The following is a 20,167-nucleotide window of genomic DNA, read 5'->3' as shown; positions in this document are numbered from 1 at the left end:
GAAATTTTTCTTTTGTAGAATCTCATGAGTAACCGCCTTGTTTTCAATTGGATTCCTTGAAAAGTATTACTCAACATGAGCCAGGGAAGCAGAATTATTTATGTGGTAATTGGTAGTGATTGGTAATTGGTACCACTTCTGGGATCGGTTCTGCAAAGGTTACTCACATCAAATAGTTTCATACTTTATGAATAAAACCACTACAATTGATTTAGCTTAAGGTAGCATCAGCTGGAGAAGGTTTGCAGGGCTTGTCCCTAATTTAAAAAGATAACCAAGTTGCAGGTTAGGTTGTGTAGGTTAAATGCTGCCTCTAGGGAAGAGCAGTGCATAGCTGCAGCACAATGAAGTGAGCAGCTGTAGGCATGGTGCCTTTCAAAGGGACATGCCTCCTGGACTTTCTGCATGAACAGCCTCTGTGTACCTGCTGCAGTTCCCTTCCCTTACTTCAGGCTATGGCTGATGTGTATAATTTATCTCTAAATGACAACATCTTACACTGATCTCAGCAGGACTGCTTGGATGAGGAAGGGCTGCTGGACCTGGTGCTATTAGAAACACTAGGAAATTACAACCTATTCAGTTCAGCTTCAGGTATGCACAGCAACTCCCAGGAGTGGGCCCTTTTTACTGTTATTAGGTAGCTGCTGGTAGCAGGGTAGAAAACATGACCAATGCACTGAAAGGTATTAGAAAGGAGAGTCAACAGTTGCCCTGGGTATTCTGAATTAACTGTTCTTTTTTTTAATATCTAGTGACTGATTTCAGGTTTACTTTCCAGAGGACCCTCTGATACAGCTTTCACCATGCACTGGGGAGAAGAACGATCAAACATCCAGAGCAGCCAGGTAAGGTCATTCTTCATATGGGTGCGAGACGCCTTTCAAGGTTGCACCTTATGAACCACTGCAGCACTTTGACACCCTTGTTGCTCCCTGTTAATTCTTTTCATTGATTGCATTTCAGATGATGGAACATCCATCTCCTTCTGAAAAAGTAAAACCAAAAGGTCACTGACTTACTATTTAATGCTCAATTGCACCCTTAAGAGAAAACCCATCATAGGGAACAGTGCAGAGGTAAAATACTGAAATCTTAATGTCTTGCAAAGGGGAATGTGTCTACTATCAGTACCTTATTCCCCATGGACTAGCTATAGAGGCATATAGAAACCTGAGTGCTATATGCCTGTAATATGGATATTGTGTCCCAAAGACTTTCATTTTACTCTTCTCATTAGGAACTGTTCCCCATTATTATACTAAAAAGGCTTGTTATATGTCAATAGAGCAAAAAAGATCAATTTCTATTGCTGTGAGATGGAACTTTATGCATTTCAAGACTGCCTACAGCTCTCACTGCTTCAGTAAGTAATTTAGCACCTGAGAGTTTCTTGCCTTCTTGAGGGGCAAACACAGCTGTAGAGTTAATTCTGGTGGATGAAATGTTTTATCAGAGGAAGCTCAGGGCTTTCATTCAAAAAAGTCCATCAGCCCTCAGGGTGCTCATCCAAGCACTCCTGCTGAGATCAGTGTAAGATGTTGTCATTTAGAGAGAAAAGCCAGAATTCTTTCATAATCACATGACTCCAAGAGCTGGAGCCGCAGACCGGAGAGAGACAGGACAAAATTCTGAGCTGGCAACGTTAAGTGCTTCATGGAAAGAGATTCCTTACTTGCTTCCCAAAGGTGGGTGGGAGCAGGGTTGCAATTCATTACACTGAGTAATGAAATACACTCTCTCTGCTCCTGGGACAGTAACAGCTCTTCACTTAGGGCAGATTGTAAAGTAACAATGTCGTTCATAAAGATTTGTCACTGTGATATCAAGAATATCTTCTTTAGAGTAGAAAGGAAAATAACAAATGGCCTTGTGCTTACCAGTAAATGGTAATCTCTTGCTGCTTCTCCTGCACAGAGTATTTGCCAGTTGCAGCCTGGAATTCAACCTTTCACAGTCCTAAGACTGTCCTCTTCTGGCTGGTTAATTGCCTTACTCTTGCCTCTGAACATAGATCTCCCTTTTCTCATTCTGATTGATCTCAGTTCATCGTTGAATTCTGTTGAACATGCATAGACTCTTCAGAAGTAGAGCAAGCTGGCAAATTTCAGCTGAAACAAATTCTTTGATGAAAAGGAGAAATATTCATGGAAAAAGTACTTTACAGACAGCATTCCCTTTCTTTGCTGAAATATGAATTAATTCTATTCCTTAAATCACTTACATAAGTATCTGAGATTTACTGTCACCCTAAATCCGTGATTTTTAACCAAGATTCCATGATGCCCTCAGATGCCTTGAGATTTTTTAGGGATGCCACACGATGCCATAAAATATTACCACTGTTAGGTGTGAAAACATGATTCATGAGAGAACCCAGAGATTTCAAATAATCTTTCAAAAAGGTTAAGAACATCCTGACTTACTATGGCCTTTCTGAGTTCTTTGAAACAGAAAAATTTCTGTATTATTTTTCCATAGTAAAAAAATGAGTGAAAATTAAGAGCTGGCATCTTCTAAGGAGTGCCTTGAGTCTAAAAAAGTTGACAACCACTTCTCTAAATCCTTTCTTTACATTTATGTGGATTCAGAGTCCAGCTTTCCAAGAAGTAATAGTTTCAAGAAGCTGGAACCTGCCATTGCCTTCCCTTCATTGTTTTCTCTGGGTTCCTATCTCACTACAATCTACTCAAAATGTGACCTTCTGGCTTCCAAAACTCTCCCTGGTCTTTTCTGTGCTCTCTGACCTTCTGTGCACTTCTCTCCTGCAATTCTTAACTTCATCTCTTTTCCCCAGAGTTGTCTCTTTCACTTGTATTGTCCCATTCATCTGGAGCTTGCTTCCTCCAGCTATTAAGATACTTCCTCTTTTCTAATCTCCCTTTCAAATCTTCCTGTTTGTTTCAGTCCACAGTTGACTCTAAACCCCTGTTAATACTGCATCCTTCCACTCTCCTCCTCCCTCTTCCCCTGTCAGTGGTCTGAAGCCTGCTCCCTGTTCCTGTAACTTCCTTTTCTTTTCCTTTCTCCATCCTAGTACATCATCCTGCTTTCTGCCTACAGGAGATGCTGTGTTTTGGACTCTGTAAAACATTAGTTTCCTTCCAGCTCTCACTGTAAAGCTGTTTGTGATTCTTTGCATGATGAGCTCTGCATGAAAATAACAATATTAGTATCTTGCAAATATTCAACCCCTTTCCTTATTCACAACACTCTGATATTTTGTACTTCCTTCTGCCTAGTGATTCATGTTTAAACCTGGTTATTCATCATTGGTTATTTATCAATAGAAGGCCATTCATCACTATAAGTCAGGCATTTTGCATATCCTGATGTGGAAGTGTGTCCATTTTAACAAGTGACATCATGTTAAATAAACAGTGGAGTCAATTTCCTACCTTTGCCCATCCCATGCTCTAATCATGTGCCACCCTATCTGCTTATCAGAGCAGTTTCCAACAATGTAAGCATCCAATGCACAGCTATAAGTTAATTCCTAACCATATGTATGGGTGAGTAGGTGAACATCCAATGCACTGCTTCTGACAGTGTTTGTTCATCACCAATTTTCAAATGAGGGTATGTCATCTTGTGATTAAGGAAGAACATTGGCTGTGTGCTCTGCTATAAGAAACCCACTGTCATTTCAGTGCCACGCTACCACAGTGACTCTCTCTGATCACTGTGAAGTGCTGTTGTCAGACTATTCCACCCATGTAAAGGAATCACCAACTACTGTAATGCTTTTGTTTTTGTAGACAGTCTGCTAGAAATGACTCCAGATCTGTTGGAATGAGTCCAAGCCTGGTAGCAGCTCTCAGATGATTCCAGACATCATAGATACCTCCCAGCTGCCAGCCTGGGTAGTGCCTCTACATGCTCACCTTTGTACATGGGTTATGGAGGAGGGTATTTCTGGGAAAGGAGCAGGGGTATTTAAGCTGGAATAGCACACGGGGGGAATAATGGCACAGAAAAACAGAGGCCATGTTCACATTAGTCTTCAGAGTTTCCCACCACTCATTCTTCTACAAGGTAGAGGTGAGCACATCGTTACTTGAGGTGGTGCTATGCCACCATGGATGACAGGGAGCCCAGGCCTGCCCCTTTTATTTCATGTGGAGATGAAAGAGCTACAGACCCTATCTTGGAGAAGCAAATATCCCACCCACTAGATGTTCTGAAACCCACAGTTAGGGGCTGGCCCATATTCCCTGGTTATCCATTGAGAGGCAAACCTTTCTTCCCTGCCCCAGCTGCTGGAATCATTTCCTCTGAGTTTTATGATACTTTGATCTGCCACAATGCCTTTCCACAGGAAGGGTTTATCTGACCAATGGTCTCTACAGAAAGAGGGAAGTGAAGAAATGGCTGGAGCTAGATTGTGACTGTCCAGTCTGACCTGAGTAAGGGTCAGCAACAATAGCCATATCACGTCAGGAGCAGAATGGAAACCACTCTATGAAGCTTTGGCTACAAACAGATGTTTCATTTGTCAAGGGGTATCCCATTTTATTCCAGGACAAAGTGCAATTGTTCAGACATCCCATGTCTGTTGTCCTGGGATAAATCCTAAAAAAGCTTCAAGGGATAAGAAGTACCAATAGTATATTCTAGGATATCATAAAATACATCTGAATGGTTATCCTGGGATTGCATCATTGACTCAATAGCAGAAATGTGGCAGTGCATTCAGCTGCTTACTAAATCCTGATTAGAAGGGTGATGAATGTACATGCCAATCCCAGGATATTTCTGTTTTGGGCCAAACACAGGCACAATTTATCCAGGGACAAATGCAAAGTCTGTTTCTAGTCTTCCTTCTCCAAATATAGCAGGGATGAACCTTGTTTTAGGGTTGGGGGAGAGCAGATACCTCCACTTCTTTTTGTGGAGCATCTTATTCTCTTTGCTTGTGATCACTTAGCTACAATGACTGGCAGGCTTGAAAACAGTAGAAACCCATCTTTCTCCTTGCAAACCCCGACCCACTGAATGAGACGAGTGCTGAATGAAAGTTGGTTTTAGGGAAAATGGCATCCTGAGTGAACTTTTATTTTGGTGCCTCGCCCCCTGGCACCCATCACCAAGTCACCAGTGCTGTGTGCATGGGGAGGGTGTGTGTGGGGGGTGTGCATGTGCAGGGGGAGGTTTGTGGGGGATGGGGTGTGTGTGTTTGTGGGGGGTGGATGTGTAGGAAGGTGGGTGGGGGTGTAGGGGTGTGTGTGCTTGAGGGGCACATGTGACCCAGCAGCTGCAGATGGCAGGGGACCCTGTGGGCTATCATGGGGCAGCATGTTTCTACTTACCTGAGATGCAGGGCCAGGCAAAGGCAGGGGCTCAGCACGGGATGGCAGGAAGCGCAGCCAGCAGGCAGGACTGCCCACACAGGAAGCCCAGACCCAGCAGCAGTGTGTTGCCAGCCAACACTGCCCTCATGCTCAGTAGTGATGGCGGTGGCTAGGAGGGGCTGCAGCTCAGCCCCCAGCCCTAGCAGGTTGGTGATGAGTAAGCTTTTTGGTATGCAAGCTGGGGCTGCTCAGCTGCACTACCTTCTTGGGGCACCACCTCCTTGCCCTTGCCCTGGTCCTCGGCACTCTCCTCCCGGCCTGTCATACTGCCTGGCAGCACCTGCCTAGCAGCACCTCCTGGTCTATCCTGCTGCTCCAGGCAGTCAGCTCAAGTCTGGTCTAGTTGTGGCCAGGAAGGGTGGGCCTTGCTGCCCAGCCCCCAGATTAGTTGCTACCAAAGTCCCCTGATGGCTCCTGCTCAACACGAGCAGCAGGGCAGGTTGGGACAGAGTGTGTGTGTGTGTGTGTGTGTGTGTGTGTGTGTGGTGCTCCACAGAGCCCTGGGTGGTCACCCATGCCACCCACCCCTAAGGACAGCTCTGCTGAATGAGCAGGCACTGCTTTCTTCCCTGTGTCTGCAGCTGCAGACTGACTAGGGTGGGAGCTATCCTTATTCTCTGGTCCAAATGAATAAAGACAGTGACAGTCTATTTCTCAGACTGCACGTCACACCAGCCAATAGATAAATAAAACAATTAAATCCCCTGAGGCTTTGACAGACCTACACTTAAATGTTCTGATTTCCTAGAACCCCTGCCATACTGAATTGAAATAGTATGTTTACAATTTGCCTCAAACAGCTCTGTGTGATGTGCTGTCTTGCACATTGAGAGCATGGGGTGCTTAATTGCTCATAACATTGCCACACACTGATGAGCTTTGAGAGAGGAGGGAAATCCACTGAACCTGTGCACCAATGCATGGCAGCAGCCCTCAAATTATTCGATTTGTCTTTCAAAATCAATATGCTGCACTGTTCAGAGGACATGGAATATAGAGGTGATACCTTCAGAAAAGTGTATTGCTTTTTGTTTCTGAAAAGCACAAACATTAAAGTTGCAAAGAGTAAGGAAACAGTTTTATTTTATTATTATAATATGCTAATTTGATTATAATCATCTGCTAAGCATGGCTGTCATTATAGCTACCATTATTGTGATATAAATTCAGCTGAACATTAAGGCCTCAGCCCTGCCCGAGGACTACACTATTGCATATGCTTGGAAGACGAGGCCTAATAATATAACAGAATTCAATGTAATTCAGATGTTTTTTAAATGCAGGTTGTAAGTTCTTTGGTGTTAAGTCTACACTGTCTGTCAGCAGCATCAACAGGGAATAACTCCACTGAAGTCAGTGTAGTTTTTCGACAGTCGGCTCAGTATCAGAGATCAGAATTAAGGACTTTCTAGTCAGTTTACTTGTGAATGGAAGCTTGCAATCTCAAATCTTGTCCATAGATTTACAGCTCAACAACACAAAAACTTAAAACAGTTTATAGTAAAATTAAAATGCTGATTATATGTACGAACTGGTTGGCACCAAATATTTTTGGTTAATCAGGATTTTGAATAATTAGGACTCAACAGAAAGAGGAATCGGTTATAGTCAGAAAGAGAAGCAAAGGTAGCAGGGGGGCGGAGCAGGGTTGGAATAAATCAAATTCTACTGTGTGTATAAAGGACAACATTGGATGGCTCCAAGTATCAAATACCATGGCTTTCATCTGGGATCAGTAAAAGAAGAGAGATAAATTAAAGGAAAATGATTCCTCAAAAGCTACAGAACAGCAATGGTGGCAGGATAACCGGAATGTGCCAGTAACAAAAAATGATTCAATAAATTTCAAAAGGCTTCATCCAAGGAGCAGCATGATGTCTTACAGCTGTGAGACAAAAGATGCAAGCCCCTATCTGTTATTTTTGTCACTATATAACAAAAATGTTTGTTCCAGCTATATCTGGAAACGTGTGAGGATCTAACAAGGTTTTATGGGCCTAAACATTTCTTCTGAACTTCTTCCTTTGGAAAGTGATTTCTGGAGATAGATATGCTCTGTACTAAGGCTGCTCTGTGCAGAGTAAAAAGTTAAGGTGCTTATTACATAAAATAAAATAGTTTTTATTTTCTTAACTAGGAGGCGATCACTCATCATTTTACTCCAAATCCTGTTTTCTCTTTATTACCTCCTCACAGTGAAAGTAAAGTTTATTCCATCTAGAAATCATAAACGATAAATCAGACCTTTAAGCTCTGCTTCCCATGACATCAATGACCAATACTTTGGGCCAAATCCTCAGCTGGTAGAAATAGGAATAACTTAAGTCAAGTATTTAAACCACTTCAGGATTGGGCCAGTCTTACAATGCTGATGAATTCAAATTTCAAACTATAGGATAAATGTTCATCTGCTTTTCTTGGCAGAGGTGAGAATAAATCAGCAGGTCCAGGCAGAAGTAGTGGAGGAGACAAAGACTTTTGGCTCATGGCATCCTTCCCTATATCCTCTATAGGTGCCATATGTAGCACATATGGTGGTAAAATGAGAATGGTAAAATGAGAATGGGCAATATAACAGTGGGTGGAGTAGGACTGCTCTTCTCCAGCAATTCCCCATATAAACTAGGCCTGAGATCAGTAGTATGGAGTTACAGAGATTTCCCCACTGCATGTGATATTCCCACATAGGATAGGGTCTCTTGCCACTGAGCAGCCAGGAAGCTGTGCTAACATGGCTGCATGAATACTAGAGTTTAAGCTCTGTAGATCCCTGGAGTTTAAGGACTTGAACCACCTACCTTATACACCATTCCCACAATGACATGAGTGGAATAGTGAGGCAGAAACCCATGCATTAACATTCCCCAGCATGAGACTAAGCTGCATCAGAATACATTTGGCCATACATCTCAAAAATCAAATTAAAGGAACACAGGTCCAAAATATAAATTACAAAATCTAAGGTCAATGGGAATTTTTCCATTGTGTTTTTCATCTGTACTATAGAAACAGTTTTCCAAATGTATTTTTTCTTGCAGCCCATCCTTGCAGTATTAGACTCTTGTATGAGAATCTGGAATTGAATTGGCTTGCAACTGTCTAAAAACAAAACTGGCTAAAAATAAAAATGAAACTGATTAGTATTTTCCTAATCCAAGCTCAATAAGAGTATGTACAAGCAAAGCACTGGTTACTTGTAGTTTTTGTTTAAACACTTTTTATCTTGTAGGACTTCGGGCATAGTTTACAGCCCAAAGGTCTCAAGTTTGAGGCCATAGTACAAGTTCTTATGGCATGGCCTGTCATATCCCAACAGATCTGCCAGTTCTTCTAAATACCTTGTCACAAGGACACAAAAAAGGAAGAAACTTCATTTTGCAAGCTCAATTTGAATGTTGAAAGTTTATACTGGGCTGCATTAGTATGAGTATTGCCAGCAGATCAAGGGAAGTGGTTATTTCCCTCTATTCAGCACTGGTGAGGCCACATCTGGAATACTGTGTTCAGTTTTGGGCCCCCCACTACAGAAATGATGTGGATATATTGGAGAGAGTCCAGCAGATGGCAACAAAAATGGTGAGGGGGCTGGAGGACATGATTTATGAGAAGAGACTAAGGGAACTGGTCTTATTTAGTCTGGAGAAGTGAAGACTGAGAGGAGATTTAATAGCAGCCTTCAACTACATGAAGGGGGGTTCCAAAGAGGATGGAGCTAGACTGTTCTCAGTGGTGGCAGAACGAGGAGCAATGGCTTCAAATTTCAGCACGGGAAGTTTAGGTTAGATACTAGGAAGAACTTTTGCACTAGGGGTTAGTACAGCACTGGAACAGGCTATCCAGAGAGGTTGTGAAATCTCTGTCCTTAGAGGTTTTTAAGAGCCAGCTATACAAAGCACTAGGGGGGGTGGTCCTGCTTTGAGCAGGGGGTTGGACTAGATGACCTCCTGAGGTCCCTTCCAACCCTCATTTTCTATGCTTCTATGATGGAACCCATAACTTCATCATAAACCAAATATAACTAAGACTAACATAGTAGTCTTATGACATGTGAGCAGGTGGACTTTGCTGATGGAAATAAAGAGATTAGATTACCTCAGGTTACTCTTATGAAATAAAAAGAATGCAACTTTCGTGGGTTCTCCTTGCTCAAAATGAAAAAGTTAAAGGTTTTGCAATTTCTTCACAATGTAATCCTATCTCACTGCTGTCAGTATCTTAATGGCCTATTGATTGGATCTTGCTACCTGCTATTTTTAAAGAAGTATTATTACTGAGTTGGGGCAAACATGAAAAACTACTTTTAAAGATCTTTTTAAACTTTTATGATTTTTCAGAAGCTTCTTAGAGGCTTATTGAGCTCATAAGATAGTCAGAATTAATCCTACAATATTCTCTTTGTGCCTCTGAAACAGTGAATTAATCTGTGACAGGTGAATTTATCAGTGATCTTCAAGAGAGATAAAGAGGCAGCATCAGAGAAAGATTATTGCAATAAATTAATTGAACCCCCCTATTTTTTTATTCTGATGCCAGGGAAGGCATTGCATTATCTGAAAGTCTGTAGTTTTTAATGTTCCCGAGTCATGGTGGTGAGGTGGTGTGTGATGGAATGTGTTACATCACAGTGCTTCTTAAGTTAAACAGTAAGGTTTCAGAGGCATATAGGTCCAATTCATGGAGGTTGTATATGTTCTTCTTTAAGGTGTGAAAGCTTTTGGCTATCTCCATTTCCCTGAGATAACTAGATGTAAGGGCATGTATGTTCTAGCAGGACATTTGACCCTTTAAACCACTGGGGCCAACCTTGTTGGCAGGCATGACACAAGTTATCCCTGCACCCTCTCCAGGTACCTCTCTCATCCCCTTTCCCTGCCTAATCTGCTGCTCTTTCTGCTCCCAGACCTATGCTCTCTTCCTGTTCTGCTGCTCTGCTTTACACTTCCCTTCCTATCTGCTCCCTTTCTGATTTGGTCCTTTGCTTTCTGCTTCTTTATCTACCTGCTACTATGCCACCTGTCCTGTCCCTGATCTGCCATATGCCGCACAAAGAGGCTGCCTGTGCCCCAGGCTGGCGACACACCCTATGGGCCTTTACTTTTCCATTAACTCCTCAATTGTGTAATCTCTTCTGCTGTCCTGGAGGTAAAGTTGCTGCTACCAGATATTGCCTATCAAGCATTACCTATCAGGCATTGCCTCTTCGGTGAGTTTTAGACTATCAAAAAGAAGTAGGTAAGTTTATTTGGACATGGTCAACAGACATTTACTCCTAAATATCTTACTGGTGTGCAGGCTGGAGGGAGAAACAAAATCATACATCTGTCAGTCCATCCTTTCCTTTGCCACTTGTGCCTGAAACATTCCTCATCCTTCGTAGAAACTTGTGCTAGGTAGGGGGGAAATGATAGCATCTCCTTCCTGCCTTCCTTCTTCCCAGGCTTCTATCTGTAGAAATGGAGTGAACAAGAGGGATGTGGCTTTTCTGTTGCATGGATACCTATAATAGACAGTTGAAAAATAGCAAGACTTTTGAAATTCCAACTAAATATGACATAATTTTTATATTTTTTTCTGCAAATTCATCCCCTTCCATAGTGACTAAGCATTCACACACTGTCCTAACTAAATTCCCACAGGCCTGTCCCTGAATGCAATGGTTTCAGTGTAAAATTTGGATGGACTTTCTGTGGCCAGTTTCTTCATTCTTTGTTCCAAATTCCTGATGAGGAAACTGGAGAGAATACTCTCATGAGATTATAGAGTAGGCTGCAGCTATGTATCAGCCTGAGAAACTTGACAGATGAGAGGAGAGGGAGAGGGAGAGCATGCATATTTCATTAAGCAGCAAAACAATGAAAGTGCCACTTTTAAGTAATTTTTTTTTCTAAGAGCAGCAGAAAGACTGAAATGGGAGAAGGGATGTGAGGAGCATGGTCAAAACTCCCCAAAGCACTTTGAAGTCATTGTTTTCTTTTTCATGCCATCATCAGAAAATATGAAAAAACAGAGCAGGAGGGAAGCTGGCACTGGGCAATACTTTTTCTCCAAGTGTTTCCAGACTTGTAAGTACTAAATATTTAATATTTAGGTGCTGGCAAGTTTTATGAGCCCCCAGAACAATACATTTCTAAGGCTGTGAGAGTGCTTATTTCTTTCCTCACTTGCATTTAGTTCCATTTACCTTAAATTCCTAAGGCTAACAAAAACTGCATTGCTGAAAACATCATCTTGCCTCTTAAATTAGCACCTGTTCTCTCTGCAACACAGGGGTGCAACAGGCTGTTGGAACCAGAAGCTACAGGCCAGTTTTTGGTGGTAATGTGAAGTACAGGCTGCTCAGGAGGACAGGGTCAGCTGAGGGAGATAATTAGCAGCCACAGAAAGTTAAAAGGCTCCCAGGAAGGGGAAGCCAGGGGGTCAGACTAACAGCAAATGAGAGGGTGGCCTGGCCTGGTCAGTAGCTGGGATACTAGATCAGGATCTCTCAGGGTCTGGAGGGGAGACCCAGGGGCTGTGAGACTGGAAGCAGCGACTCCACAGGACTGGAGTCAGAGCCAGGTGGAGAAGGATGCCTGCAGTGCAGAGGAAGCAGAGGTGAGCTGGAGGCACCTTCTCAGCGCTAGAGGAGACTCAGGACTATGAGTGAACTCTGTATGGGCTACTTAAATTATGCTATTGAGTGCTGATTTATGTTGGTGATGGTTCCTGAGAGGCAAGTGTGCCCAGAACATAAAGAACTGTACAAAGTTTAAAGGCTTTTTAGCTAAGCAAACCCCTGAACCTGCTATGTAGGGTTTCATTGGAAGTATTGCCAACCAAACATTGATCCTTTTGATTATAGGTGGATTAATGCATGGGACAGGGGGGCCTGGGCTCAGGGGGCCCTGTCAACCAGGGGGCCCTTCGTACTTGGGTTCCCACTTGGGTTCCCACAGGTGGGTTTCCCTTTGCAGGTGGGCAGTATTCTAGCCTGCAAGGTGCTGCTTGGAGCTGCTGGGAGCAAGATGCAGGGGGCACCACGTGCCTGTGCACAGCTGCACGCATGTACATGACTCAGAACACAGCTGGGAAGTGTGGATAGCAGTTCTCTGCAGGTAAGTGTATGGGGGAAAGGGATGTGGGGTGGGGGCAGATCGAGGCCCCCACAATGAGGGAAGGAGTGGAGCAGGGACAGGGTTTGGGGCTGGGAGTGCTGCCCACCCAGGGCAGCACATGGGACCTGGTGCCAGGGCAGGGAGAGGGACAGATCCATGGGCAGCTCATCCAGGTAGGGCAGGTGGGATGGCTCCCTATCACTGTGCACATCCCCAAGGGGAGGTAAGGGGGGGGCATGTGCCCCACCCCCCGAATTTGTGCTTAGGGTAGATGCAGGCTGCCCCCTGTGGGCTCAGGGCTCTCCACCCTGCTGCCTTTGCCCCTGGGACTCCACACCAGTCGCACGACCCCTGCTTGCCTGGCAAAAGTGGGGGCGACAAGTTATGCCTCCTGCTACCAGGTGGGCAGGGGACATGTGGCCAGTGTGGGGTCCCCAGGGCAAAGTCAGCATAGTGGAGAGCCTCAAGCCCACAGCAAGCAGCCCTCATAGACCCTTGCCCTGCTTGGCTCCACTCTGCTTCAGCTGTGGTGGGAGGAGAGGGGGAGGACAGGGAGCAGGAAGAAGAGGTCAGCATGTGCCACCTCACCCCTGCAGGGCACAGAGGCCCACCTCACCCTTGGCAGTGGCAGCACCAGGAAGGGAAGGGGCCTCTCCCCACACTGGAGCCCAGGGCCCCAGTAAGTCTTAATCCACCACTGCTTCTGAAACCCCACAAGAACTCTGTTTGAAAAGCTATAACTGCACAGGAATTCAGAAGGAGCTTTGGTCCAGATCCTCAGACATTTTGGTGCCTAACATGTCAGAAGCTGGGGTTTTGTGATTCTTGAGATGTGTAGCTCCTGAGATGGGCCTCTCATTTTTGTTACTGTGCCAAGAATTCTTTGACTCTCACCCCAGCCCCCCAACCCTCCCACCCCCAAAACTGTAGGATCCTCAGTTAGTATATGGTATCAATACTTAACTATAGCTCTTGTAGGACCTAGGAAAATACAGCTACTAGAATCAGACTGTGCCAGCTTGCAAACATCAGTAGTGGAATGACTATTCTAGACATTCACACATGCATCATTAAAATGTTAGGGCTTGATTTTACAAATTATTCTTCACATAACTGGTATTCATGCAAAGCTATATGAATCTGCTAATGTGAGAATTGATTGCATATAGACTATACAGTCTTTAGGACTTGGAATATGTTTTTTTTCTGTTTTTTGGTTTTACAGAGTGCTTAAACTTCTGGATCCCTGTCCCTGACCAGGAATGCTAGATGCTACCACAATAAAAATAATGTATAATAATGAAAAGGAGTGTTTATATTACAAACTCTTCTACTTTTACATACAGACAAACCCTCTGTCAAGAAATGTTGGCTTACAGGAATGATCAAATGAATTACTACTTATCATGTTAACTTTTAATCATGAGCAAAGTAACATAACCTGACAATCTGACAAAACTGTTTTAGGCTAAGCAAATTACTTTCTTTTCCAGTGTAATATTGTTTTATTAATCAGATACTGAAAAAATAAGTCATTAGAATGTACTGTTGCTGCTGAGCAATAAAGAGCGGATATTGTGAATTGTAGCATGTAAGGGAGGAAACACTGTTATACGGTAGGTGTGGCAAGAAAACTGGGGTGGGTACAAAGAAAGGGCAACAGTTGGCAAAGTCAGAGTAGCTGTGAAATAACTGCTGCCGAGTGGAATTGTACACTGTGTAAGTACCTGGCAGGCTACAGTTGCTGACTATCATGTTTTCATGATCTTCTCTTTGTTACTCCCTTCATCTATTTGTTGTATCTTGGATTGTAAGTGTGTGGGACAGGAGTTGTCTTTTTGCTTATGTATTTGTGTGTGCACTATGCCTGGGACAGTGTAGCACTGATCCCTGACTGGGGCTTCTGCATGTTGCTGAGATGCACATAAATGATGAGAATAATTTAATATGAGAATCAGTAGGCTGTCATAGAAAGGATCAGAGAAGTAGAGATATAAGTGATGACACAAAAGGAAAAAAATGAGTCTCACCTGCTACAGTTGAGATCAAGTAGCAGCTGTTGAGCAGACACTGCATGTCAAGGGTGCCCTTTAGTGTAGGTGTGTGTATGTTTGTTTTTTAATTAAATGGCAGGGAGGTTTTTGTTTTGATTAATGAATAGACCTTGTTACACCTGTGACCTGATTCAGTGTCTATCCAGTATTGGGAAAGATTCTAGTTGATGTCAGGAAGAGTTAAATCACCTGCCACTGAAAGGCAATCATCTGGTCCTTACAAGCCATCGGTCTGGTAGCCCTGTCATTGTGGTAATATACAGCCTAGTGGATACTAAATCAAAAATGTGTTCAGTTGTAATAAACTACGGAATAAAATGATTATCAAACAAAAAAGCAGAAGAAAAGTTTCTCTGACATGGAGGTAAGTATCAAAATTCCCACATACTTCAGCAGGTCTGATTCAAGCCCAAATGAGGATGTGCAGTCTCTATATTGGGTATGGCATAGCTACATGATGCAAATGATTACTGTAGTCCACACCTATCACTAGGGCTCTTCCTAAACTGCAGGGGACTTACACCGTGATCAACCTGCGAAAATTGGTAAAGTTCTCATTCTGCAGTCATTTTGCAGTGGCCCTGCCCCTTGGCACTGATTGGCAGAGAAGTCCTTCCCCTTTGAGGGGGAGGGAGGAGGGAGGGGGGGTGGTTGCTATCTTGATTGCTGACTGTCCTTCGTGCAGCTCTTGGTGCTGATTGGAAGAGAGGCTAGGTGGGGGGGTGGGAGGCAAAAGGAAGAGGGGGCAGTAGCCATCTTGTCTGCTACCCTTTGTACCACCCAGTGGGTGCCTCCCCAACCTAGCAGCAAGGACTGCTGGCTCCCACTGGAAAACCAGCATTTTATTTAATTTAATTTTTTTAAAAGCCTTTTTGCAGACAATCTAGGATGTTGTGTTCTCTGCAAAGCTGCAAATTAAGTAGGTCCCTACCTATGGCCCACCCATTTTTTTTTTTTTTTTTTTTTTTTTTTGGTGCCATATGTCTACTATCTATTGCTAATGTGACCAAAACAATCTTATGAAAATAGAGGAAACTTTATTTTATCCAGAAGCATGAACAACACATGCCCCTGGAGGACGGGTCGGGGGGGGGGGGGGGGGCACAGCAACTGCCTGCAGGTGGTGGTGGCAGCAGCAAGTGGGGAGCTCCTGCAGATGGCCATGGTGGTGCCGGCAGGTGGTGGGGGTGGTGAGCACCGACCGGTGGTTGGCAACCACCCATAGACGTTGGCAGCAGCCAGCGGTGGTGGTGGTGGGGTATTGGCAAGCAGCAATTGCCCACAGGCACTGCTGGCAGCGGCAGCAGCAGTTCTTTCAGGGGGTGCCCCACCAATCTCAGGGGGCACAAGTGCACCCGCGTGCACCCCCTATGTGTCACCAATTCCCAGAAGTGAATTTAACTCACATACTTTGCAAGTTAGAGTAAGTGAACTGAAGCAAGGAGAACAGACATCCAGAAGGGACAGTTCAGTGACAATCAACAGTTTTGAAATGTGTAGACTGTAACAAGTTAGGATTCCTTGGCTCTTTCACTATTTTTAGGAAATCCACTTGAGTAATCCACTGCTTTCTTTGTGGGGGTCCACAGCAACTAAATTAGGAACAACAGGGGTGGGCAAAATATGGCCTATGGGCCAGATCTGGCCTGCAAGGCTATTCTATCCGGCCCGCAGAGCCCCTAAAAATTTAGAAAATTAATACTGATCTGTCCTTGGTTCCTGTCAAAAATGACAGAAGCCATGGGTAGTAGGACCCAGGGGAAGCCCGGTGGGCTCACACAACAGCAGGGCCTGCCCGGCCCCCCCCCCCCCCCCCCCCCCCCCCGACCCCACCAGCTGGAAGCCCCAGCAGGGACCATGTTACTGCATCACACCAAAAACTCAGGTAAGGGGGAGGGACCCCAGTCACGGAAGGGGCCCAGGGAAAAGCGGCCCCTTGCCCACCCCATGGCCTATGCTCCCTGCTGCGTCCACTCACAGCCTCTGTGAGACTGTCCTGAGCAGGCACAGGCAGCCCCATGCAGGCTGCGAGAGGCTGCAGTGCAGGGCACTGGTCACATTGGGGGGGGGGCAAGGGGACGCTTTTCCCACACTCAGCACCAGCTTGTAACCCGGCCCTACTGCCAGCCTGGGCCCCACCCCGGCTCCAGGGTTTCCTGTTGGGGCTGCGCATGGTGGCAGCAGCTGTGGCCCCCCGTTTGCCAGGCCAGGCAGTGTTTGCTGCTGCTGTCTGCCCAGAGCTCATGCGCTGGGCAGCCCAGAGGCAGCGGTGGCAAACACTGTCTGGCATGCCAAGCTGGCACCGCAGCTGCTGTCGCTGTGCGCAGCCCTGGCGGGCAAGCCTGGAGCTGGCTTAGGGCTCAGGCTGGTATTGGGGGTGGGTTTCAAGCTTGTGTGGAGAACGGGAAAAGTGGCCCCTCACCCGCCCCATGGCCAGCGCCCCACGCTGCAGCCGCTCACAGCCCACATGGGGCTGTCTGCGCCCCACTCTGGGGCCCACCGGTGCTAGCCCTGAGACATTGGTCCCAAGACATTGGGACATTGGTCCCAAGATGATGACCAGGGGGCGGGGCATCTGTGAAGGGGCAGGGCACCTGTCAAGGGGCAGGGCTACCCAGGCGGCCCTCGACAGCTTGCCAAAACTGGGTAAGCAGCCCTTTGCCTGTAAGAACTGCCCACCCCTGGTTTAGGAACAGTCAGCGTGGATTCATCAAGGGCAAGTCATGCCTTACCAACCTGATTGCCTTCTATGATGAGATGACTGGCTCTGTGGATGTGGGGAAATTGGTGGATGTGATGTACCTTGATTTTAGCAAGGCTTTTTATACCGTCTCCCACAACATTTTTCCAGGCAAGCTAAGGAAGTGTGGGCTGGATGAATGGACTGCAAGGTGGATAGAAAACTGGCTGGAGCTCAGAAAATAGTAATCAATGGCTTGATGTTTAGCTGGCAGCCGGTACCAAGTGCAGTGCCCCTGGGGGTGGTTTTTTTTCAATGTCTTCATCAGTGATCTGGAAGAGGGCATAGAGTGCACCCTCAAGAAGTTTGCAGATGACACCAAACTGGTGTGGGGAGTATGCTGGAGGGTAGGGCTAGGATTCGGAGTGACCTAGATGAATTGGAGTCTTGGGCCAAAAGGAATCTCATGAGGTTCAACAAGGACAAGTGCAAAGTCCTGCACTTAGGATGGAACAAGCCCAAGCACCAGTACAGGCTGGGGCTGACTGGCTGGGCAGCAGCTCTGCAGAAAAGGACCTGGGGGTGATAGTGGACAATAAGCTGAATATGAGTCAGCAGTGTGCACTTGTTGCCAAGAAGGCTAACAGCATACTGGGCTGCATTGGTAGGTGTGTTGCCAGTAGGTCCAGGGAAGTAATTATTCCCCCCTATTCAGCACTGGTGAGGTCACATCTGGAGTACTGTGTCCAGTTTTGGGCCCCCCCCTTCCCCCCCAACTACAAAAAGTATGTGGGCAAATGGGAGAGAGTCCAGAGGAAGGCAACAAAAATGGTGAGGGGGCTGGGGAACGTGACTTATGAGGAAAGACTGAGGGAACTGGGTTTATTTAGTCTAGAGAAGAGGAGACTGAGAGGAGACTTAATAACAGTCTTAAACAACCTGAAAGGGATGGTGCTAGGCTATTCTAAATGGTGGCAGATGACAGAACATGGTCTCAAGTTTCAGCAAGGGAAGCTTAGGTTAGATATTGGGAAGAATTTTCTCACTAGGAGGGCAGTAAAACACTGGAACAGGTTACCCAGAGAGGTAGCGGGAGCTCCATCCCTGGGGGTTTTCAAAACCTAACTAAAAAAGCTTTGGCTAGGAAAATCTAGTTGGGGCTAGTCCTGCTTTGAGCAGGGGGTTGGACTAGATAACCTTCTGAGGTCCCTTTCAACCCTGACTTTCTATGATTCTATAAAAAGAAGAGTTCTGTCCTCTTTTGGAATGACTGACTATGACCTTTTCATTCAATAATAGGCACATGTATTGATACACAGTAATAACAGAAAAGAAGCAATACGAAAAATTGAGTAATTCTATATATTTACCAAATCCTAAGGCTGTCATCAGAGTCAAAGTACATCTGACCAGGACGAAGTCTTCACTCTTCCTTAGAGGAAGACTTAGACTTCCTGAGGCTCTTTCTTAGATGTCAGCATATCAACAGTCTGGATGTGGGATGCTGAGGCCCACACACACCTTCCAGTGGGGTGGATGAGACAGGCTGGTCATATGCCCTCTGTCCATGGTGGCCTTGGGGACTCTTTCCGGGCAATCGAGATGGGGAGCCCTCTCAAGGAGGAGGACGGGAAGGGACAGGGAGGGGCGGGACAAAGGGAGGGACCCTTTGTTACTCTCAAGTCTCTGTTTTTGTATTCTCCTTTCCCCCAATGACTCCTGATGACTTTTGATCCATGGCTATCTCTGGTTGGTTGTCTCCCTGTGGTCACACTGCTCTGGGGCCTTGTTAGCTGGTGTCACTATCTTGTGTTATGGCAGTATGGTACATACTTCCTCTGTTCCCAGACTGTGTTTGTATCTATTAGCCTTGTTGTATTAGACAGCCTGTCTGCTTTCAGGGCTGTAAGAAATTTTGTGTGTGAGACCCAAGCTTTTTCAAAATTAATTAACCCCTGCTGCCCATCTTGAACCCTTCTAATGTATCTATCTCTCTCTCTCTCTCTATAAAGGGCTTAGTCTGTGTGTCTGTCCATAATGCTCTTGGGTGGCATGCTTCCTGGCGGGGTGTGGCTCCAGCTAGTGCTGCTTCAAGAATGCCTATCAAGAATGATGGGTGGCGTGTGGCTCCAGCAGAGCGGGCCAGGCAGATGTGGAGCAGAGGTGGGAAGAGGGTGGGTGGCGCAGGGCTGGAAACAGAGTGAGGGGACAGTGGTGCAGGGCCGGGGGTGGTACGGAGACAGACGCAGGGGTGGGGGTGGTGCGGAGCTGGACACGGAGCAGGCAGTGGGGTGCGCAGCCAGATGTGCAGGGTGATAGGTGGCAGTGGCAGCATACAAGCTCCCCCCCCTCCCCCCCACCCTGGGAAGCGGTGGCGTGGGGCGATGGGTGTCAGGACTTCATCCCCACCTGCCCTGACCTCCCCCACATCATTCTTGATGGGCATTTCACTAGTATTTCTATAGGCTTATAGATTCCCCAAAACAAACCTTTAAATGCCATTTTTAAGCCAACACAATTACTTGCTATACAGTACTGTGTTCTAGTTGTCCAGTTAATGACTTCATTATTATTATTATTATTATTATTATTATTATTGGAGGAGTGGTTCTATTTTGGTGATGCAGGATGCATAATGTCCTGGGATCTTTTGTACTACTCTGGGATCTTTTGAAATGAAAAGCTGTTGGAGGCTTTCACTTATGGTTCTCTGGGGCAAATTAAGAGTATATTTACTGAGGCAGAACACACAAAATGGGCACCTCAAAAGAAAAGGGATTTATTCCTTTAGATAATAATCTCCGCATACGTGCAACTATGCACAATCTATAGCATTATGTATTTTGTATTAAAACTCATATGTCTATTGCTATCTTAGAAAATCATTAACTGATTGCTTTTGTAAGGGACTAGGTAATTATTTAATAATGCTAACTAATTGCTACTAGTGTGTGCATTTATAATAAAACATTATATTCTAAGTAAACT

At 45.3% G+C, this 20,167-nt stretch overlaps 1 long non-coding RNA gene across 1 annotated transcript; it reads left to right on the top strand.

Moving 5' to 3' along the window:
* Window positions 1–313: 313 nt before the first annotated feature.
* Window positions 314–14,802, top strand: LOC132249164 (uncharacterized). Its single transcript, XR_009460571.1, has 5 exons — window positions 314–594; window positions 782–848; window positions 11,342–11,413; window positions 12,305–12,445; window positions 13,671–14,802. It is a non-coding gene; the product is annotated as an uncharacterized LOC132249164 (long non-coding RNA).
* Window positions 14,803–20,167: the final 5,365 nt, after the last annotated feature.

Source organism: Alligator mississippiensis, chromosome 3, assembly GCF_030867095.1.
Source record: "Alligator mississippiensis isolate rAllMis1 chromosome 3, rAllMis1, whole genome shotgun sequence".
NCBI lineage: Eukaryota > Metazoa > Chordata > Crocodylia > Alligatoridae > Alligator > Alligator mississippiensis.
This window is presented reverse-complemented; position numbering and strand designations above follow the sequence as displayed.